The following is a 24,086-nucleotide window of genomic DNA, read 5'->3' as shown; positions in this document are numbered from 1 at the left end:
AAAACAAACACTCTTGTTGCTTTTTTGCCACAACCGAGATTGGGTTGGGGGGGAGGGAGTGTACGCAGCCGAGCTCGGAGCGCTGAGGTCAAGTGAAATGTGCTCTTATCCCCAGCTCTATTTATTTCTTCTACAATCTGGCTCTTAAAAGACATGAACTGTCTGACCGGGGGGAAATAGGGGTTAGACGTTTTCCGTTTCTTTTTGTTGCATTCTGGGATCTGAGATGCTATTACGATTCTGCTTCTGTGAAGACCTTAATTTTGGATTTCTTGTCGGGGCTTGTTTAACGCGTTCCGAAAATGTGTTTGATGTCGACTGTGTGCTATTAGCGGGACTGAGATCATTGAGGATTGGTTCAGAGAATGGAGTACTGAAGGTTTTTCCGGCTCTTAATTCACTGTGTTTTGATACGGTTAATTTCCTGGCTATTGTTCACCTCATATAATCCAGCTACGTCTAGTTAAGGACATGCATGTGTCTGCAAGTCACTGTTACTTTAAGCATTCAGTTTGTGGTCTTGTTTTTGAAGTTCATAATTTTCAGACCACTGAACCGTCAGCAGATCGTCCTTGCATTGAATAATGAAATGACAGCCAATCAGTCACACCACACTTTCAACAGGAGTCCCTACTTGTTGCCTTCGTGTTAACACGGCCCCTATTAATCATTAAAGAAACCAATTCACACCACCGGCGTAAGAAGCTCACTCATCCACATCCCATTAGAAACCACAGGCAGAGAAAACCAGCTCTCCTGTCCCACGCTTTAATGAAAGTCCAGTTTCCCTTGCCTAAAGGTAACTTGGTGAGTTGATGGTATCTGCCTGAACAATTACACTGTCACAATCAAAGGAAACAGACTTTAAATAGTCTGTCAAGTCCCATCGGGGGCTAATAACTACTCATTTCTCTCCCAGCGTGTCAGCGGGGCCCTGAATCCTCCCTTTGTTCTCTAGATCACCTGCCACTAAATAGGTAGCTTGTCCTCACACTTCAAGTGCTTAGATGTCAGAGGCAAAACCCCCATGCCCTCAGGGTGAAGAGGGCTCAGGGTTGATATCCACAGTGCCGAACTTAGTGAATCTTCTCGCTCAAGTCTCCGGCTTCTTAGGTCGTTGGGTTTTCTGTTTCTTTGGAACCATTGCAAAGAAAAGACAACAAGAATAAGCTAACAGACATTAAGTTGCAGTGTTGGGGTGTGACTAACTGAAAAAAGCAATGCTACATGCTTAACTAACTGTTAAGGTGCGGCCATTTACTGTTGTTCTGCAAATTTATATAGGAATTGTGTGAGAACTAAATATTTCCTCACGCAGATTTCACAACAGGCTCAAGTTGGTTACTTGAATTTGCCACAATGACCAGATGCGTGGTTTGAAAGTGAATTCTGCATGAGCTGTGCTTCATACATCACATCACTATTAACAATAAACAATGGACCTTAGCTAAGCTATTTTCAAAATAGTGTAGCTTTTTAGTAGCGGCGTAGCGTAACAAAATGCTAAATTGCTGTCACGTTTAGCCAAGCAAACTGAGACATCACACATGCTCTACACTGCAGTATTTATGTTAACTGTATCATTGGGAAAATCAGTCGAAAAGAAATTAACATTCCAGGATTTTTCTCCATATAGTGGACTTCACCAGGGTACAACGGGTTGAATGTCCAAATTGCAGTTTTAGTGCAGCTTCAAAGGACTCTACAAGATCCTAGCCGAGGAATAAGGGTCTTGTCTAGCTAAACGATCAGTCATTTTCTAAAAAAAATAAAAATAAATTTATATACTTTTTAACCACAAAATGCTCATCTTGCACTGCTCTGCGATGCGCCACAAATTACGTAATACATTGGAAAGGTCACGCGTGACGTAGGCAAAAGTACCGACCAGTGTCTACAAAGCGAACATGCAAAGACTAAGTCAAACGCCCTTTACAAAAAAAGGTAAAATAACGATATTGGTTGATTTTGAAGTTGGAGGAGAAAATGAGAAGGAGTTTTTCAACCTTTCCAACATGATTACGTAATGCGTGGCGCATCGCAGAGCAGTGCAAGACTAGCATTTGTGGTTAAAAAGTATATCATTTTTTTTATTTTTTTTTTTTAAGAAAATGACCAATCGTTTCACTAGACAAGACCCTTATTCCTCGTCTGGGATCGTGTAGAGCCCTCTGAAGCTGCACTGAAACTGCAATTAAGACCTTCAGCCCGTTGTACCCTGGTGAAGTCCGCTATTTGGAGAAAAATCCTGGAATGTTTTCCTCAAAAACCTTAATTTCTTTTCAACTGAAGAAAAAAAGATATAAAACTCTTGAAAGACATGGGGGTGAGTAAATTATCAGGAAATTTTAATTCTGAAGTGAACTAATCCTTTAATAGCTTCAATGTAGTTAGCTTGTAATGAAGCTTACTACTTTTAAGAGTAGCTTAACTGTAGTTAATTTAGCTTGTAGCTTAAATGTAGCTTCCCAACACCATTCAGTTGTTTCAGTAATAAACAGCTCTTATTTTCTCACTGTCAAGACTGTTATTTATGTCTTTCCTTATACATTGTGTTTTTAAAGAGTCTGAGTAACTGAGTCTGTAAACAGGTGCCACTGCTTGATGCTAATCTGTCTAATTTATAGCCCTATTATGCATCCTCTCTGGAAGATATAGTGTTCAGTTTAATGCTCACATATCACTTTCCCAAAAGGTAAATACTTGTTTCATGTTTTAGATCAATTAACAGGCTAATGGCAACAAGGGGAAGACACAGAAGAAAGGAGGCATCCTGGAGTCTCTTTTCCCCCCGAGTTTAATGATTTGCCTGTAGCCTGGACATTTGGCATGCGTGGAATGTTTGTCTCCACATCTAGACCCATTGTGTCGGAGGAAGAGAAAACTAGAGGAAAAGATCTACGTGCCTATCTCAGGATGGGTGTTTGTCCATTTTGAAGCTGATCAATGAATGAAAGAAGATTATTGTTTCAAAGCATCCAGAAGGTCCTGCTTGAATCCAAAGCAGCAGCTGGTTTCACTTTACCTGCTTTATCGATGTACAGAACCCCACCGTAATAGGTACAATTTCTAAAAGTTATTTTTCTTTCAAAAAATGCCTGTTTCTCTTGTGCTCTCTCTCCCATTCTGTCCCTGGGACACCCCATTCATTCATTTTTTATTAAACTTCAGCACTCCCTATGCTCATTTCCTTTCCCAGGTCCGTTCCTGTGGTTTTAGTGGTGGAGTACAGAGGGATTGGATAGGGCCCTTCTCACAGACTGACATGGGGACTGGAACAGCTAAACCTGGAGCTGGAATCTGCACTGAAGGGGTTTTGGAGGTTGGGTAGAGGCCAAGGGTTTGAACTTTGGGCATAATTCACCTGTTATTCAAAGAAACAATTCACACATTTAATAAAAATGCAAAACAGGCTTAGACAGTTGCTCTGTTCCAAAACCTAGTGAGCTCCCCATGGAGGGAGCATTTCAAGGCATTATAAATGTGTTCCTGATGCAACCCGTCCCAAAAAGTAGCTAATTTAATTATGCGATCTCCTAAGTTACCTAAGAAAGCAGCATCACATGCATCATTCACAGAGAGTGTGATCCCAGAATGCACTGCAACGCACTTGGTGATAAAGTAAATCCAAAATGGTGGACGAGGTGAGAGAAACTTGCCTGGTTTTGAAACATAACTAACTTAAAGAAAGATGAAAGTCTGGTGTTCAGATATTTCAAAATATCAAGCACTATTGTTTAAAGGTTAAGGGTCGGCAAATTTTTTTTTTATTCAGCAAGGATGCATTCATTTGATTAAAAGTGACAGTAAAGACTTTTATAATGTTACAAATGATTTTTGTTTCAAATGAATGCTTTTAAACTTTCTATTCACTAAAGAATCCTGAAAAATTTATAATTTTCTACAAAAATATAAAGCAGCTCAACTGTTTTCAACATTGAAATAATAATAAGAAATGTTCCTTGAGCACCAAATCAGCATATTAGAATGATTTCTGAAGGATCATGTGACACTGATGAAAATTCAGCTCTGCCGTCACAGGAATAAGTTTCAGAGAACACAGTTATTTAAAATTGTAATAAAATTTCACAATATTACTGTTTTTACTGTATTTTCAAATCAAATAAATGCAGCCTTGGACTTGGTGAGCATAATATTTTTCTTGTCTTCTGGATTTTTTCCCCAATTTAGTGTGCAGAAATACAGCAGCTTTTAAAGAATTAGTTCACTTTAAAATTAAAATTACCCCAAGATTTACTCACCCTCAAGCCATCCTAGGTGTATATGACTTTCTTCTTTCAGACGAATACAATCTGAGTTATATTAATGACGCTTCCAAGCTTTATAATAGCAGTGCACAGGAACCACCAGTTTGAAGCTCAAAAAAGTGCATCCATCCATTATAAACTTACTCCACACGGCTCCGGGTGGTTAATAAAGACCTTCTTTAGCAAAGCGAAATTATGCATTTGTGTAAGAGAAATATATTTAATATATTACTTATTAACATATTTAATATGTTATAAAGTAAAATAACTTCCGGCCAAACGGCCTTATGGATTCTACTTGTTAAATATGGATATTTTTCTTACACAAATGCATCACTTCGCTTTAGAAGGCCTTTATAAACCCCCAAGAGCTGCGTGGAATATGTTTATAATGGGTGGGTACACTTTTCTGAGCTTTAATCTGGTGGTTCCTTTGCACTGCCATTATAAAGCTTGGAAGCGTCACGGTGATTATTAATATAACTCAGATTGTGTTCATCAGAAAGAAGAAAGTCATATACACCTAGGATGGCTTGAGGATGAGTAAATCATGGAATTATCTTCATTTTAAAGTGAACTAATTCTTTAAGACTTTAATATCGTCATTGAACTTGTGGACACCGATGATTTTGCTGGTGATTTATGCATCACTGTGGATATTGCAATGATTTTAATACCATTTAACTTCCTAAAGACTGTGTCACTAGTTCTGTAATCAATCCTTGTCTGAAGTATAAAAATGTCAGAAATGTTTTAATAGTTTCTTTGATTTAAATTTAAGTAACAAAATGCAGTTTGGTTCATTTTTGAGAATCAGTTCAATCAGTGAGTCGATTCAAATCAAACTGTTTGCGTCATCACTCAAAAGCATTCTCAGAAATTCAAGGCTTTTTATATATTAAACTGATTTAATACCAAAAATCAATATTTACCTACCAACAACTTTGTCAACATGAGCATCTACTACAAATGACACAAGGTTACATGAGCATTGCATTTTTTTATTTGTTAATTTCTTATTTTCTACATATAATTATTTGACATCTAGAGGTAACATCACTTAGTGCCTTAGCATAATCCTCCTGTTGGCTAATTGGTTTAAATCTCTATTTACTTTTCTGTCACTTTGTGCCTTGATGTGTTACAGTAGGAGTAGTGAGCCCTCAGGACATACAGCGTGAAAGATTATTCATCATGTAACAACAGTAAACTTCCTTCTCGCCTGCAGATGCCAAGCTGTTCTCCTAATGAGATGCATACCAGCATTGAAGCCTGTGAGACAGATTGGGCCTCCTGCTAGCGCGGTCCACCACGGTCAGAGACCTTCCACTGCCCTGCAGGCAATACAGCCACAGTTTCACTCTCTTCCTATCATGCTCCATTGCTGCTTACCTTGTGCTCCGCCCACCTCTGCATGCTCGACATCCTTACAGGTCAGTTAACCCCTTACAGATTTAGGGGATAAGTTGAGAACAGAGGCTAGTTCTCTCAAATGTTCTGGAGGGATTTGTTTTAATAGTATTGTAGATTTGGGAATCAGGAACTGGTTCTTATTTAAAAATGGTTCTGTTCATAATGTTGATTTGATTAACGATTAACAGTGCAGTCTGATTTAAGACCAAATGACTCATACGAGCAGATTCTTTTAATTAAACTAAAGACTCATAACTTAATGTTTTATTAGACTTAGTTTAAGTCGATTAGTTTGAATCACTCTAATGAGTCACTTGGACACTGAATCATCCAAGTTCTTCTTTGAATCATTATTTGACCATGAGCACTGCTGTTTTTGTTTTATTTGTTTGCTATTTTTGTTGGCTATTTATTCATATTTTGAATTAGCTTTTATTTTTACATTCTCACATTTCTCTTTGAGTAATTTGAACTTTTGTCATTTTAATTAGTTTTTTATATTTCTTTTTAGTTTTTTTCATTTTTTATTTTGCTTTTGATTTTAGTACTTCAAGTTAAACTTATTTCAGTTATACATTTTTTTATCTTAAGTTTTTCATCTAAGCTTTATTTCAATTACTAAAAGCTATTTTTAATAGTTTTAGTTTAACACTGTTTGTGATGCTTAAAACAATATAATAAGAACTGATTGTTCACATGACTACATGTATTTAATGCTTTATTTAATAGATTAATGGCACTTTAATATTGTTTTTTAATGCACTGTAAACCTGAATAAGTTGGCAAAACTCAAAAAATTTGAGGTAATCAGTTACATCAAATTTTTTAAGTTAAGAAATTCAAAGTTTAATTAAGCGGAACTCAATTTTATACTCACATTTTAATTGCTCTTAACTTGAAATTTTGGGGAAAGTTAATTCATACATTTAACTTAAAATTATCATGTAATCTCAACTTATATTTTTAGCAGTGGAAATTTAGCTAGCTATAACTAGCTAATTCAGCAAATGTGACACAATGCTTTTATAACATTGATGGTAACCCCTCAAAAAAACCCACATGACAGAAACTCTTCTAAATTGGGATAGCAAAGCATTAAACACTACTAAATCCCCTACTTATCATTAATATTGCACAAAAAACATTATACAACACTTAGTTTGAGCATTTATTCTCCCTTTCGAGTGTCATGGCCAAGCATGCTGGGAAATAGAAATCCCTGCCCAGTTTCAGGTAAATTGAAGTTTGTCTAAATTAAAAGAAACAAGTCCAAAAAACTCAAAACAATGAAACAATTCAGATTACTTAAAAGGTGTTAGTTTCACAAATTAAAAAGAAAATAAAGTTCTAAATACTCATAAAAGTCAATTTGATTGAACTAATTTGTTTAATTTAAGTTTTCACTACTCAAACCAATTAATTATTTTGAGTGTTAGGGTTTACAGTGTGTTGTACTTTAAAATTTGTATTTTTTTCCCCCTATATAGACAAATTTTGCTTCTTCAAAAGTATTAAAAGAACAGTTATTATAATTATTGAGGAACCAGAGTTTTTTAGCGTAATCAGAATCTGAACCAGATTTCCATCCCTTGTAAATAGTCCTATCATTCTGAAAAAGATCTTCCTTGAATGTGCAGCATGATGAGTTGGAAACATTGGTTCAGTGTCGCATTGGTTCAGATTGTTCAAATTGTTTAATTGATTATGAAATTCCAGGTTTAGCTGTGACCCAGTTTTGTGGTTATGAGTGCATTTACAAATGCCCAGTTTTGTGGGGTATTGATTTCCACAACCTGAGTCACTAGGGAAAAACAGCTGCTGGAAATTCCAGACTGCTTGTAACTTTCTTCAGAACATGACATTTAAAAGAAAACATTCTAGAAAAGACCACATGAGAACAACCGCTAAATTCTGCCTTTGTGCGTGACCTCTCGCTGGCTCGAAAAGCGCACTCGCTGACTTTCCACTGGCCTGGTAATGATATGTCAATATCATAAGTCATGTGCAGTAGTATCGCAAAGGTTGAAGCTGTAGAAATCATAGTTTACACCTATTTATTCTCATTTTGAATTAATCTCTTTGATGTGGCTTGTTCATAATCCACTTTACCACTATTGAAAAGTTGCAAAGTTCCCTCTCTTTAGTCAAGACTTAAGTCTGTCTGTCGAAGTTAAAGGCTGGATTTCATCCTTTGTTTCAGTGGATTTGAAATTACAAATGCACCGAATGGCAACACTCCAAAAATGATCCTTATCCAATCGCTCAAACCCTACAGTGACCGTCTGTTCCGATGGATTTCGACTTTATTTTCTTTGAAGACTTAACCCAAACAAGAGATTTCATTTATTTTCCTTTCAGAGGAGTGTACATTTTGGGATATTGTCTGGCGTGCTGATTGTTTTGAGAGGAGTTTCATTGTGTGAAATCTTTCCCTTGCCTAAAACAACAGAATGTGGGAAAAGGTGGGGGGTTTGCCCACTCTTGCCTTTCTTGATTTCCATCCAAGTTTGCTGCACTTAATGTGGTTACAGGCAGTGCCTGGCCAGTTTTCTCTCCCGCTGAGCTATATCGAACTGTGCATTCTTTTTTTCTCTCTCTCCCCCCACTTCAATTTCATATGTCACAGTATCCGGGGGTGGACTCAGAATGAATGATATTTGCAGGTATGAACTGTAATCCCAGTAAGGTATTTTCTCACCATGGAGCGGCAGTTTATATACGCATCCCACAAGGGTTATGTTCCCTTATAATTCTTGTTTTCTAAAATCATTTGTTTTAGCAATGCACATGATAACATTGCACAATTTAGAGTAAATTACACTGCTTGTACGTACATTGATATGATATCGCATTGTAGGTTGAAAAGGTGAAATGTAATGATTGCACAGAAGCTTCTACTTTGTAATTGTGCTGAATATCAGATCGTTCCATGTTAAAATGTTAGATCACCCAAAAATGAAATTTCTTCTTGTCATTAAGTACTCACCCTCATGTCGTTCCAAACCCGTAAGACCTTTATTCATCTTCGGAACATAAATTAGGATATTTTTGATGTTATTGGCTCTAACAAGGAGGCTAAAGGCTGCAACCTCTAGTGTCAGTCACTAGAAGCACTGCAATAGTGTCGGAGAATGACAGGGGAGAGTCGAATTTGTTGAATAAAGTCATTATTTTTGTTTTGTTTTTGCACACAAAAAGTATTCTTGTTGCTTCATAAAATTAAGGTTGAACCACTGTAGTCATGTGGACTATTTTAACAATGTTTTTACTACTTTTCTGGACCTTGAATGTGGTAATTTAATTGCTCTCTATGGAGGATAAAAAAAACCTTTCGGATTTCATCAAAAATATCTTAATTTGTGTTCTGAAGATAAACGATGGTCTTACGGGTGTGGAACGACATGAGGGTGAGTAATTAATGACAGAAATTTCATTTTTGGGTGAACTAACCCTTTAAAGGGGTCATGACATGTTTTACAGTTGGCTGCTTCATCAACAAAAGTTTCTTTGCAAACTCTCCATTACACTGTGCCTCGATTATAAAATAAAATGCTCTGAACAAACATATAATCCTCTGACAAGACCCAGGACGCCATTAAAATAAACCAACTACTTGTTTCCAACGCTGGGATCCTTCTGATGTCTATACAGGTTTTGAAGTCAGTGGATGTAAGGTTGACCCCTTTGGGTTTTCCTCCCTTCTTCACCCCTCAATATTGCTCTTGTTCTGTGTACTTTCCGAACATGTTTGCTTTCATTCACCCTCGTCAGCGCATTTGGGGAGCACAAGCTATGGATTGTCTGTCTAGAGTGGGAAAAGGTCTGAATCTTTTCACTCCAGATATCGACCCAGGTCAGATCCTAACAGTTCCTCTCCATCTAGAGGAAAAAAAGTTGTTCCAAATGTTCTGGAGGAGTCGGGAGTGTGTGTGTGATGTGTGTGAAATAGCTGAGGCTGCACTCCTGAATTTAAAAATGAATTATCTCTGGGAACGGGAATACATTTCTGCTGGTGGCTTTTTGGTCCACTGTCTCATACTGAACTAGTGAAATGATGTTCAACAGATACAATTACAGAAAAAAGAGAAAACACAACTTATGAAATTGTGCCTGTCTTCACGGTCTGCTTTAAGCAAGCCCAGCACTGTTCAGGCCCAGCTCCTGATTAATTGTGCAGCTTTGGATTCGTGAGTCTGTCTGTTTTTCCAGAAGAGGTTAGTGTTACTGGGAGAGAGAAAGAGTGAAATGGAACAAGAGAATGAGACAGGCACAAACTAGCAAACTTCATACTACACTTACAATACTGCGGGATGCATACTGTAGTAAATCAATTTTTCTGTATGCATGTAATTTACCAAAATGTTTAGTATAGACAGAACCTTTTAGCAGTGGTGAACAGTAATGAAGTATTTTTACTTCCTTACTGTACTTAAAGGATTAGTTCACTTTCAAATGAAAATTACCCCAAGCTTTACTCACCCTCAAACCATCCTAGGTGTATATGACTTTCTTCTTCTGATAAACACAATCGGAGATATATTAATAAATATCCTGACGCATCCGAGCTTTATAATGGCAGTGAGCGAAACCAACGAGTATGAAGCTGAAGAAAGTGCCTCCATCTGTAATCCCTCTACCCAGGTCCTACTCGCCTGCGCGAGCCTCGAACTCGAACCATCTCTTGAGATCAGAGGAGTGAGGTTTACTCGCACAGCGACTACTAGCTGGCCTCCGTTACACTCACCCCCCTATTCCTCACTTCCATCCGGGTCCAGGCACCAATGTTACCCCTCAACCCAGGTCCACGCTCTGCGTGGGCTTCGAACCCGGGTCTCCGGCGTGGGAGTCGGACACTCTAACAAGGAGGCTAAAGGCTGCAACCTCTAGTGTCAGTCACTAGAGCATCTATTGAGATCAGAGGAGTGAGGTTTACCCGCACAGCGACTACTAGCTGCCTCTGTTACACATCCACATCCATCCATCATAAACTAATCCACATGGCTCCGGGGGGTTAATAAAGACCTTCTGAAGCAAAGCGATGCGTTTGTGTAAAAGAAATATCCATATTTAACAAGTTATAATGTAAAATATCTAGCTTTCTCCAGATGTTGGGCAACGTTATGGTGGTCGCACCAGCTAACAAATTTTGATTGCACCGGCAAGAAAAATGGTTGCAAAATTCGAGCATTTAATCGCAGTCTGGAGTCCTGAAATTATTCTTTTACTTATTTCATATGCAGTGTATACTCTGCAGCAAGCAAATATTTAATTTTGAACAGCCAGAACAAAGTTATTTCCTAATTAATCTACTCATTGGTTACTACAGCGATGAATTCCTCCCTGTAACTGTGCGCTGAACAATTTATGTACAACTAAATCAACGGTCATTAATTCCAGTTTACCGTTTAATTGCATTCAGCTGGAGCGTGTCATGTTTTGATGAAGGGGGAAACATGCTTGGAATATCCCCTCTCTCTCTCGCTCACACACGCTCAGAAGTATGAAGGTACAGCAGGTGTGTGGCGTGGTGTTGTGTTCGTCTCTCCCGGGGCTCCCTCTGCCTCACACTTTCCACCCCATACTGGAATTTTACAAAATGCGTCTGTACATTATGCTGCTGTGTTATCGCTCCAGAGGCATCCCTAACTGTCTTTGACATATAACATTTGGGAAAAAATGCACAGAAAACATGATGAAAGTAAGAGCAGTGTTAGTGTTCATCTATGCGGATGTGTTTGTGTTAGAGCTCTCACCGTGGCTGCATAAAGCTTAGGTTAATTTTGTGAAACTGTAAAAAATCAACTGCTTTCACAAGAGTCAAATTCAATCTCGGACGGGGCTCTGAGATGTTAAAGAAATCTGCAGCCCCAGACCTCACAATGAGGGATCTATTACACCGACTACCAAAGAAATGTTCTTTTAATTAGCCACATTTATCTTTTTTTCTATGTTTTGACAGAATTTCTTACATAAACATACAGCACAAAGAGAGACAGACACACAAAGCATGCTCATTTTTATGTTTGACAGATCCACTCGGAACAAAAACAAAGGTGACCTTGCTGTGCCGTTTCAGACCGTAATGGGTTGCTCTGTTTCATGCGTGAGGTCATATCAGCAGCACCTGCAAGGACTGTAAGTACATAATAACAGATTAAACGGATGAACCTAGAAGGCCCTATGAAGTCAAAAAAAGAGTTTTGTGGCTTTTAGTCCATGTGTGGTTACTTTGAGGGCATCTTCATGCTAGTGTATTTCTAAACATTGACTAAATTTACTTTTATGTGCGATATGCATTTCAATTGGTTCTTTTTTTTCTTTTAGGAAAATGATACAAAAATACAGATGATGTAACAGTCTTGTTCTGTTTTAGTTTCGTTTTTCCTGTTTGCCTTTTTTAGCTCTCATTGCTGCACTCTATGGAACTGTGGACAAAAACCTATGGAAGCTAGTTTCCGGCCATGGAATAAAACAATTAAAAAGATAATTGGGACTTTTTATCTCACAATTCTGACTTATTTTCTCTCAATTGCAAATTTACATCTCGCAATTCTGATTTTTTTCTCAGAATTCTGAGATATAAACTTGCAATTGCGAGTTATAAAGTCCAATTCTGAGGAAAAAAAAGAATTGTGAGTTATATCTTGAAATTTTGACCTTATAACATGCAATTGCAACTTTATATCATGCAATTCTCACTTTATAAATTGCAATTGCTAGTTTATATCACGCAGTTCTGACTTTATAACTTGCAATTGCGAATTTATATCTTGCAATTCTCTGAAAAAAGTCAGAATTGTGAGAGGTAAACACAATTGCGAGAGAAAAAATTCTGAATTGTGAGAAAAAGTCACAATTACTTTTTTTTTTTTTTTTTTTTTTAATTCAGTGGCGGAAACAGGCTTCCATAAAAGCTAACTGTTGGTTTAAATTTTTAAATAACATTTTTAAACCCACAAACCAGCATTTTTTTTGTTTGTTTTAAGAGTTGTTTACCATGGTTGCTAATTAAGTTACACACCTGTTTTGTTGATTATATCCCTGTATATATAAGCCCTCAGTTCTAGGTTTGGTGTCGTCTATGTTTTACATGTGATCTCCTGCGTGTTCCTAGTTGGACTTGTGAATAAAGACAGCCACAGCATGACAGATGACTCATCCTGTACTACACAGATTGTTGTGCAATCAAATGCTCTCTACAATGAGAATGTTCCTCATTTGAGATTTATTTTCTCTAATGGGGAGGTTCAACAATCCCTGCAGGCTGTGTTGTTTTGTTGAATTAGAGCTAAATGAGAAAAACTATTTAGGACTTGTTTTTTTTAAATGTTCCATTTCTGTTGTTGCTTCCCATCAATGCTGACCGCATGTTACTCATCTTATGACATGATTGTTAGTCACATCAGTCTCCTCTGTGTCAAATGCTCATAAAAAAGACACAAACTCTATTTTTGGGAAAAAAAAATCTATTTTGGAGCAATTTTTATAATATAATATTATATTATAATGATTGTTATATTATAAATATTAACAATTAACTATAATTACAAATTAAATTAAAACGGAGTACGATACAGCACTAGCCTCGAGTACCTTATTGCTTTTATAAAACGGTTACCACACAATACAAATATTAAAGGCAAAAATATGTAACAATGCAACTTTAATGAAGTAAACTCTTACTAAAAGCCTTCCTTCCGCCAGAAAAAATAGTCATTGACCGTGAACAGCAACATAAGTTACATTATTACGCCATTAGATGGTGGCAAAGACTGTCTTTATGAGTGTGTCAGTCAGTAGCGAATACTTTTACATTGAAAAGACTAAATTGTTGTGAACACGGAACAAGACGCATCTGACAAATACTTTGACTAGCGCTGTCAGTCACGGGAAAACCCCTTAACTGTTAAAAGGACAAGATAATACATCGGACATTTAAACAGATTTTTTATTATGAACATAGGACTGACCTGAAGGAAAATGCTAAATCTGAATGCAGGTAATAAACTCACTCAATCGATCTCTTTCTCACAACACTCTTCTGCATAATACAGTAAGCTTTAATGAACAATATCAATTGAGAACATACAGTTTACGTTCTGTACGTACGTTAGTAATACACAGAACCATTGGGTGAAGCAGTCATAGCGGCCAATTATTGTTACTATTTTTTTTTTTTTCCTCGAAAACCTGAGGTAGGACAGTATTGTGAACTTGGCACCTTCAGCTTCAACTATCCCCCACCTGTATGTCTGAATGTGCTCAGCTGCCCGTCTACATGATGAAGTGTTTAGCCTAAGTAGGTGCAGAATCAGATTCCATGTGCTTACTCTAGAATATAAAACCCAACATGACATCCAAACTGAGAAGCATTAAATTTTTTTCCTCCTCTTTACTAATGTTTATCTGTTGGATTTTATCACAGTCTGTTGTTAAAGCAGGCTCTGATGTCACATGGCTTATTTTGGCACAGGAGGAGGGTGACCACCACAGTTGTATTTGGATCATGGTCATAAAACCCATATTCTGTCCTGGATGGCTTCTCTGTCCATGCAGGCACACCTCCTAATACTAAGTTTTTTCACAGTAACAAAGTGGAATAATAACTGGTGATTGCAGCTATTGTTGTGTGCAACACAAAAAAATGTTGTTTTGAGAGCTGGCCTTTCCATGCAAGAAACAAAAAACAAAATGGTCACTGGAAGGAAAGATTTACAGTGAATCACGATTAAGTCTTTGTTACAACAAAGAAAAGATCTGACTCAAAGGAAAGATTTGATCATGAATCTGCTTAATTCTCACACAAAATGATCATGTGGTTTTGGAAGATTTGAAATGTCTTGAACTTGATTGAACTGGTGATTTCAACCAGCTATTTTTGTGTGCAATATAGTGTGCATCAGTTCATAGTTTGTCTGAGGCTAGAAGAATATAGTGCAAAAAAAAAAAAAGTGAGAAATGTGATGGACAGAGATTGAGAGGTGAGAAATGTAGCGTAAGGAAATAAGAGAGGGAGATAGATTATGTGTGTGTGCTCCTCCAAACTCTTCTCCTTTACAATGTACAGGTGTTGCTTGTGGAGTGTGGAATGGTGGTGAGGCCTGTGCCATTCTCTTAGCTGGCCGAGATGGCGTAATGGGAACTGCCAGCTGTGATGGTAATTACAGCACCACTGAAGAGGATGGGGGCTGTTTTTCTTCAGGGGGCTTGCAGCTGAACTGATTTTTCATTTACATGTTTTAAATAAGATGAAGGACCTCCCCAAATGGGTTTGAGCTGTGCATTAGCGAGAGTGGATACATGCTATTTTTCAAGTGTTGTTCTTTGTCACCGGCGGATTGTTTTAACGCACCTCCATGCTTGGATCTATTAAAGGAATGAGGTCTGGAGGAATGCTCAGGAAACGGATATAAACCTCAGCCCATGCATTTCACAAGGGATGCATTGATTAGGCGACAAGGAAATGGTGTTTTGATTAGTCGATAAGGAAGTGCTTTATTAGTGGTGTTTGCTAAGGCAAGAATCACTATTATTATTAGTGATGCGACCATAATTCGTCCTGTGTCATTTGTGCTATAGAAATGAATGATACGTCAAATCGTTTATCGAGGAGAGGCGTGCGATTACCTTTCTAAGCGATCAGACTTATTTTCACCTGGCGGACGATGAAAGGTGAAAAAAGCAGACTTAAATAAAGGACATGAGTCATGTATAATGTCCAGAATATTTGACGTTGGTTTGGTTTGCCAGATACATTTTCTGCAAAATGCACACAAATGTAACTAATTTTAAAGACGCTTGGGATACATATTGGCTTACATTACAATCATTAGTTCTGTCATGATTGAAAGTAGATCATATAATTTCATAGTCTAAAACTTGAAAACCGTATAGCCAGAAAGGTTAAGTTAAAACTTAAAGGATTACTCATGTTGCACCAAATCTGAATGCTTTCTTTCTCCTGTGGAACACAAAAAATAGGAGTTTTGAGAGTTTTAGGAGTTCTCTTTTTCATGCAAAAACAATGAGTAGGAGCTTAGAGGCTTCAAAAAGGATGATAAAGCTTCATACAAGTATCATAAATTTTGTAAAAGTAGCCTAAATGATTTCTGCCCCTAAGTCTTCTGCACTAAACCATACTTGGTTTGAGGAACAGACAAAAGTTCTTGATTTGTGAACAAATTCACAAATTAATCTTTCAATAAATCAGTTCACAAAACTGAATTCACAAATCATGCTAATCTGGTTCTTGGATTTGATTCACTGACACCATGATCAAGGCACTGGAGGGAAAGATTTACAGTGAGTAACGATTAAGTCTTTCAGATTGGTTTGTGAACTGAATCAAATGATTCATTTGAAAAGATATGACTCAAAGGAAAAATTTGGTCATGAATCTGTTAGTTCTCTCAAGAACTTTTGTGAACTTTCTTTTCAAGTCCATTTCTCACACAAAAGTATCATATGGTTTCAGAAGAAGAACGAGTCGAATGGACTATTTTATGATTCTTTTTTTCTCATTCACTTTCATTATATTGAAAAGCATAGCCAGGATATTCTTCCAAAAACCATTTGTGTTCCACTAAATAAAGACAGACATACAGGTTTGGAATATCATGAGGTTATGAATATGGTGACACAATTTTCATTTTTGTATGAACTATCCCTTTAAGAGAGCACAGGTAATTGTGAAATGAGAAAGTTGCTTGGCTGTGACTTCTGAAACCTTTCAGTAATGGCATTAAGACTATGAGCACTTCACCGGCAACCGTGCCAAACTAGAGGAGGGGAGAGACCAAGAAGCTGAATGTATTGCAGATGGCACAGCTCTATTCTCTAACCAAACCATCTGGAGTTTACTTAAACTGATGACTTCATTATCAAACACAGGCTCTGTTGCCAAATACTACTTCTGACATGCTCACACACATGCTGACTGACACACATGTTAATGTTGACAGACAGACACACGCATTGGCATGATTCAGCGTATGGTACTCATAATGATGGACCAGCTTGAAGACGAGGGCACTGTATGAGTATGTTTTTTAGTGTGTGTATGTGTGTATTGTATGTGACTGTGGCATTGGAAACGGTTTAAGCTTCGTAATTTGATGACATAATAGTGTAAAACTGGCGTAAGTGGCCTGACCTCTCACTCAAAGGTCACACAGAAACCTCCGCTGACCCAGCCTTGTGAGTTTTTGCCTCAGCGTCAGAAGTAATGGTTTGACCTACTGTAATTTGTTTGGGAGGCCTCCTCTGAGACACCTGCAGGAACTGGGTGGGTGCGGGCAAAAGCGGCCAAGTTCTTGCCAATTAAATCATCATGGCACCAATTTTTCCAGCGCATGCCCTTCCAGCACTGAAGTGTTGTGGTAATTGATGTTCATGACATCAGAACTGCGTATTTTTGTAACCCGTATTAGATTTGTTGTACATGTGGTTTTGGCTGATACATTTTTTCTCATACAGAGCAGCTACTGACTGAGGACTCTAACCACAAGTTGTTCTGCAGACCTGAATGAAACATATGCTTTATTTAAAGGGATAGTTCACCCAAAAATGAAAATTATCCCATAATTTACTCACCCTCAAGCACAACACACAATCGGAGTTATATTAAAATATATCCTGGCGCTTCCAAGCTTTATAATAGCAGTGAAGCAGGCGTGAGATTTTGAAGCCAAAAAAAAGTGCATCCATCCATCATAAAAATAATTCATACGACTCCAGAGGGGTTAATAAAGGGTTTCTAAAGTGAAGTGATGGGTTTTTGTAAGAAAAATATCCATATTTAAAACTATATTAACTCTAATAACTAGCTTCCGGCAGACGGCCGTACGCATTTTTCTTACAAAAACCCATCACTTCACCCTGGAGCCATGTGGATTACTTTTATGATGGATGGATGCACGTTTTTGGGCTTCAACATATAACGCCCCCTTCACTACCATTATAAACCTCGGAAGAGCGAGAATATCATGTAATATAACTCGGATTGTGTTCATCTGAGAGAAGATCATAGGATAAATTTTATTTTTGGGTGAACATCCATCCATCCATCCATCTGTCCGACAGGTTTAAAAGGTTTTAACAAGTGGTTAATTAAAGACAATTGGACCAAGTCCATTGGACCTAAACCTCACAAAAGTACTACAACCCGAATTCCGGAAATGTTGAGACGTTTTTTTAAATTTGAATAAAATGAAAACTAAAAGACTTTCAAATCACATGAGCCAATATTTTATTCACAATAGAACATAGATAAAATAACAAATGTTTAAATGGAGAAATTTTACACTTTTATCCACTAAATGAGCTCATTTCAAATTTGATGCCTGCTACAGGTCTCAAAAAAGTTGGCACGGGGGCAACAAATGGCTGAAAAAGCAAGAAATTTTGAAAAGATTCAGCTGGGAGAACATCTAGCAACTAATTAAGTTAATTGATATCAGGTCTGTAACATTATTAGCTATAAAAGGGATGTCTTAGAGAGGCAGAGCTGTGAAAGAGTGCGTAAAAAGATTGTGGAATACTTTAAAAACAATGTTCCTCAATGTCAAATTGCAAAGTCTTGCAAATCTCATCATCTACAGTGCATAACAGTATCAAAAGATTCAGAGAAGCTGGAGAAATCTCTGTGCATAAGGGACCTTTATTGGACGCCCGTGGTCTTCGGGCCCTCAGACGACACTGCATCACTCATCGGCATGATTGTGTCAATGACATTACTAAATGGGCCCAAGAATACTTCCAGAAACCACTGTCGGTAAACGCAATCCACCGTGCCATCTGCAGATGCCAACTAAAACACTATCATCCAAAAAGGAAGCCGTATGTGAACATGGTCCAGAAGTGAATTTCAAAAATGGGACCAAACACCAAAACACCAGAAACTCATAACCTCGATGCCCAGACGTCTTCAAACTGTTTTGAAAAGAAGAGGAGATGCTACACCATGGTAAACATGCCCCTGTCCCAACTATTTTGAGACCTGTAGCAGGCATCAAATTTGAAATGAGCTCAATTTGTGCATAGAATTGTAAAGTTTCTCAGTTTAAACATTTCTTATGCTATCTATGTTCTATTGTGTATAAAATATTGGCTTATGTGATTAGAAAGTCTTTTAGTTTTCATTTTATTCAAATTTAAAAAACGTCCCAACATTTCCGGAATTCGGGTTGTACACAAATTATTCAGCAACACCAAATCTGATGTAAATGTAAATCTTACATTTGCATAGTTTTGTTCTTAAGTCATGCTGTGTATTTTCTGATTCCTGAATGGGTGCGAATAGGCCTTTTACCACTTATAAAACAAGCACACAAAGTGACAACTGTTACTATCCATTTCTTTGGCACTTTAAACACCACAGAATCGTACCTCTCTCATGCTTAAATACACTTAAAAATGAATGTCATGTTTCTAAAGCTTGACCCAATCTGGGCTTATAAAATACACACAAAGCATATCAGTAATGTTCGCATTGCGCCTACAAAGACCGCCTCTGTGATTTAGTACATTTTCATTGAGATTACGTTCATTCATATTATTGTGAGCGTAATTAAAGAGTTCTCCTTCTCCGTTGTGCTTCTTTTACAATCCCTCTGCGTAGGGGAGTGGACCCAGTTAATTGCGTGCGCACTTGTAACCATTGGCGTAATCATGAAGGTTTTTTATTTGACCAGCGCACCGCACCGGTTTCACACTTTCTCCCCACACGTGTGAGGCCTCCAGGTGTCATGCCCTCCTCCAGCCGCCTTGGCCCCGTCGCACAAGCCCAATGCAGGAACGCAAGAGTGGAAAGAGAACCCAAAAGGTTCACAGGCCACTTGATTATGAGCTGGCGGACACAGCTGCGGTTTGTGCCACTTCATTAAAACTGTCATCTGCTTCACAACATATAGCAGAGGCACATGACATTATGGGATATGTGCAGTTTCTGTCAGAGGCAAAGCCTTGGTGGTGAATGGAAGACTGAATCCTTAGGCTCATGAACACTGAGGCAAGTTGTCACATTTTTGACTGTAAATATTTCTTAGGGTCAAGTTTTTTTTCAAAAGTCAAATTTTGTATAGATACATTACAGATTTATCAACAAAAAAAGCTTAATAAGAATTGACCTTTTGTGATAGCATTTATACACAAAGTCTATGAACATATTCTCAATGAAAATAGACAAAATGAATGTTACATCCATCCATCCATCCATCCATCCAATACAAAATCACTGCTGGAGAAATGCATTTGTGTATTTGAACTTTTGCCTCAAAACCTTATACTGAGTTAACTTCCTTGTGTGACAACTAGCCCCAGTCTCTCCTATATGGTTCATTATTGTGGCATGTTATGATTTATATTGGAGTCATCTACTGATATAATGTATTTACTATGGTCGTAATACTCATTTGATTCATGCGATTCATTCACGCTGTACCCTGTAGAATAAGCTTGCAGGGAATGAACGAGGTTGGGTTACGCTGACATTTATAACCATTAAAATGTTGGCCTAGCCAGACTTACATGAAGTCAAACATTTAACACATGTTTTCATAATTCATATTTTTGTATACACAGTTGTGACTGGAATAAACTCTCCAGTTCATGATCACACTGACATCTGTATGCAATTATAAACATTTGAAATAAAATATATATATATTAATAAACACACTAAGAAAAACCTCTAGATTATTTGGTGTATCCTGATAACCTGCTAAAGATGCAACAGCGCAGTGATGCACAGAATAAATAAATATATAAATTTTTGTTCCCTTTTTTTCAGGCAGAGTGCCTGAATCACGGAATCTGACACAGGGGGATGTGTGTGCCGCAAATGCCCAGAGGTTGTATCAGTTTCTTTTCCTAACTAAATATAAGATTGCATTTTGTTTATAAAAGAAAGTGAAGTACTCATAAATGGCATTTGTCTCTGGCTGCTCAAAAGTTTGACTAGGAGCTGAACAAAGAGAGCTGTCAACCAGTCAAGGTCCCACTTCATAATTAACTTCTCCTGGGGCACACTGGCCATGTGGCCACACAGACCACAGTGAAAATGAACTTCCCTCTTGTGGAATCCCATTCTGTGTGTAAAAACACAAAAAAAAGGTAATGAGATAATGGTAGTGAGATAATGTTTAAGATAAGAAATAAAATCACATTGTGAGATATGAGGCCGCAGTTGTGAGATTTAAGATTCAATTATGAGAAATTAAGTTGAAACAATGTCTCAATTGCAAGGTTTAAAGTCGTGTTGTGATAATACAAAATCACATTTTAGTCACATTATTTTTTTATTTACGAAAATACAAAGTTCTGTCATGAAACTCTAGATGGCGCAGGCTGATAGGTCCTTAACTCAATCTGCTTGCAATTGCATCATTCTCTATAGGGCACAGCTGATTGGTTCCTGCTGTATCAGTAGCTAATGAGCTTGCTACTCAGCATTTAAATACTTGGTTTGCATTTGCTGTAGCAGTTGCAGTGCACTTTCAGAAACCCTTCACCTTCCCCAGCTCCACCTGTATCTGCTACGGGTAATTCATGTATGCAATATTGTACATCATGTCTTACTTGCTCACAGCAGTGTGTCATGTATGTATTGGCAGTAGCAAATCCCATACTTTCTCTGCAGCAGCAATAACAGCAGCAGCAGTGTTGCAGTTCTATTCCACCAAGACCAAACATATCAACATTGTCATATCCATTACCATGCCAAACACTCAGACATATGTCATGACAGAATTATATTTCACAATGCAACTTTCAAACTTAATTTCATTATAATTTCATAATTTGTTTCACAAAGTCCCAACTGTAAGATTTCACATTTTAAGATTTGTCTGTTTTTCTAATTGTGAATTTATGTTTTACAATGTGACTAAATCTCACATTAAGAGATTTAAAGTCACATTATGAAATATAAATTCGCAATTTGTGAACTATATATTCTTAATATCACTTTAAAAGGGACCTATTATGCCCATTTTTAGTGTCCCCAGAATATGTCTGTGAAGTTTCAGCTTAAAATACCTCACAGATCATTTATAAATCCATGTTGTAAATACCCATTTCTGACTACAGTCAAGAACAGGCTGTTTTCATGCGTGTGCCTTTAAATGCAAATGAGCTGCTGTGCCCCGCCCCCTCTTTACGATCACAGTTCCTGCCTCAATCGGATTCTCTGCCAAATATTAACAAGACATCTGCTTGGTTTTGAGTATCATCTATATCGCGATCACTCTCACAGATAGCATAGTTCTTCTTTCATCATTAAAGTTAATTATTTCCATGCGTTTCAAAGCTATATCAGTTTAAACATCTAATCAATGGATCGTTTTCTGAGCGCACTTATCTGAAGCACACGCACACAGACAGCTGGCTGTCAGATGTCAAGTCTCGTGAGTAACTTCTCTTTCACATTTTTTGTTTTGTTTAAACTGTCAGATACACACAAGGTTCTGTCAAAAACACACACAGTTCACATAAACACAGTCAGTTATGTCTGTAAATGTAAATAGCAGGCAACGTTACAGAAGTCGAATGTGTATATTAGATCTGTGGCGCATTCTCTTCAAAAATAAAACTAATCCACTGCTTTCAGCAACTCAGATGTAGGTAAATGAAGACTGTTATGTTCACTCTTACATCCAACAACAAAACATCTCAGTTACTTACCAGACATTGTTGTCGCTACAGCTGCTCGAGCGCGGAGAAAATGGCGGACAGTGTACAGCTCGCTGAGGGTGGAAACTATGGTAACGCAGGACTGTCAGTCAGTGGTTGTGGGCGGGGCCTGTGGCTAATGTGACGTCACCTTAGCACCTTAAAGACAGAGCGCATTTAGGCCACGCCCACACCGGGGGGGAAAACAATCCAACTGTCTCCATTGACTTTGTATTGCGTGAGGCTGCCTCCTTGTCATTTCTGACTTATAACAAAAAACAGAACAATGCCTTAAAGCTGCTGTGTGACAAGGTGTACAGAAAACAAGCTAAAAAACCCAGAACTAAGTTTTTATAAGCTACCAAACCGTAAAAGCCAGCCTTTAAGGAGACAAAAGTGGATAAAGGCAATAAGACGTGAAGCATCAGCAGGAAGAATGGGTAAATTTTGGGATCCTGGCACTCAGTATGCCTCAGTAAGCCTACGTGTGCAGTAAACATTAGTCACTGTTAAGTCAAATATCCAAATGTCAGTTTTATATATTATATTTCCTGTCGCTGATTACATAACCCTCCAGTGGGCGTAGTTCTCATAGTAATATGACATGTCACGCTCTGTCTCAATCGCCTGTATCCACTTTTTAGTCCTTAAACGCTCGTTTTTTGGGTCGACAGCTTATAAAAACTTCTGGGTTTTTGGTTCTGGTTTTTTTTTAGCTTGCTTTCTGTACACCTTGTCATATAGCAGCTTTTAGACATTGTTCTGTTTTTTGTTATAAGTCAGAAATGACAAGGAGGCAGCCTCACGCAATACAAAGTCAATGGAGACGGTTGGATTGTTTTTTCCCCCGGTGGGCGTGGTTTTCAGATTATGATGCGTGTCGCTCTGTCTCTATGGCTGAAAACAGGTCGTTGAGAGACACTGCTTATGATTTATGGGGATTAAAAAAAAGGAGTGGGTGGATTTTTATCACTATAGAGTGGTTGTGTACACACACTGCCAACAGACATTTATGTCCAAACACCATGCAAAAGTGAATTTTGCATAATAGGTCCTCTTTAAAGGGCTGTTCACACCAAGGACGATAGCTATAATGATAATGCTAAATACATAGTTCTAAAAATCGTTGTAAATATAAAAGAATAGCAGAGTCCACACCACAACTATAACGATAATGGCAGAGAAACGATTATCATTGGAATCGCTTTCACAACATTTTTTTTTTAGCTGATGAACGATAAAAACTCTGACAGCCAATCAGAATCCATCTTGCTCTAAAGAGCTTGAGCATTTAAAGCAGCAGATGACAAAACTACAGAGTGTTCGTTGATGTGGATGCTAATATAGTTATCGTTATGGTTATCTTTATAGTTATTGTTCTTGCCATCTTATACAATCATGTCTTGTGAAACAAATTACGAAATTATGAAAAAAGCTGCAATTGAAATTTTTATCTTCCAGTTATGACTTTAAATCTCACAATAGTGACTTTTTGGTCTTTTTTGTTCAGTAATTAATTTCACAAAGTCACAATTCTAAGCTTTGAAGTCATCATTGTGAGAAATAAAGTTGCAATTGGTAGTTTTAAAGTCATAATTGCGTTTTTTAAACTCTGAGGCAAAAACAGGCTTTCATAGTCTTTTGCTCTATTATTCTTTACTATTTGAGGAAAATGCTCTATTAGCCTTCTCTGGCAAAGACAGGATTTTTGTCAGCATGGTTTGTTTATATCATCCT

At 37.6% G+C, this 24,086-nt stretch overlaps 1 long non-coding RNA gene across 2 annotated transcripts in view; it reads left to right on the top strand.

The window, feature by feature from the left end:
* The first annotated feature begins 2,559 nt into the window (after nt 1-2,559).
* The window catches only part of LOC127497879 (uncharacterized), a 35,241-nt gene continuing 13,714 nt past the window's right edge, over nt 2,560-24,086 (top strand). Inside the window, exons 1-6 of one of the 2 annotated variants that reach the window (XR_007925683.1) lie at nt 2,560-3,060; nt 3,200-3,322; nt 5,497-5,701; nt 11,712-11,816; nt 20,470-20,530; nt 20,632-20,792. This is a non-coding gene — a long non-coding RNA (uncharacterized LOC127497879). The remainder of the gene's footprint in view (nt 3,061-3,199; nt 3,323-5,496; nt 5,702-11,711; nt 11,817-20,469; nt 20,531-20,631; nt 20,793-24,086) is intronic. The other variant, XR_007925684.1, reaches the window with a different exon arrangement.

This window comes from Ctenopharyngodon idella, chromosome 16 (genome assembly GCF_019924925.1).
Source record: "Ctenopharyngodon idella isolate HZGC_01 chromosome 16, HZGC01, whole genome shotgun sequence".
Lineage (NCBI taxonomy): Eukaryota > Metazoa > Chordata > Actinopteri > Cypriniformes > Xenocyprididae > Ctenopharyngodon > Ctenopharyngodon idella.
Note: the sequence above shows the minus strand (reverse complement) of the source record. Positions and strands in the feature narration are given on the sequence as shown.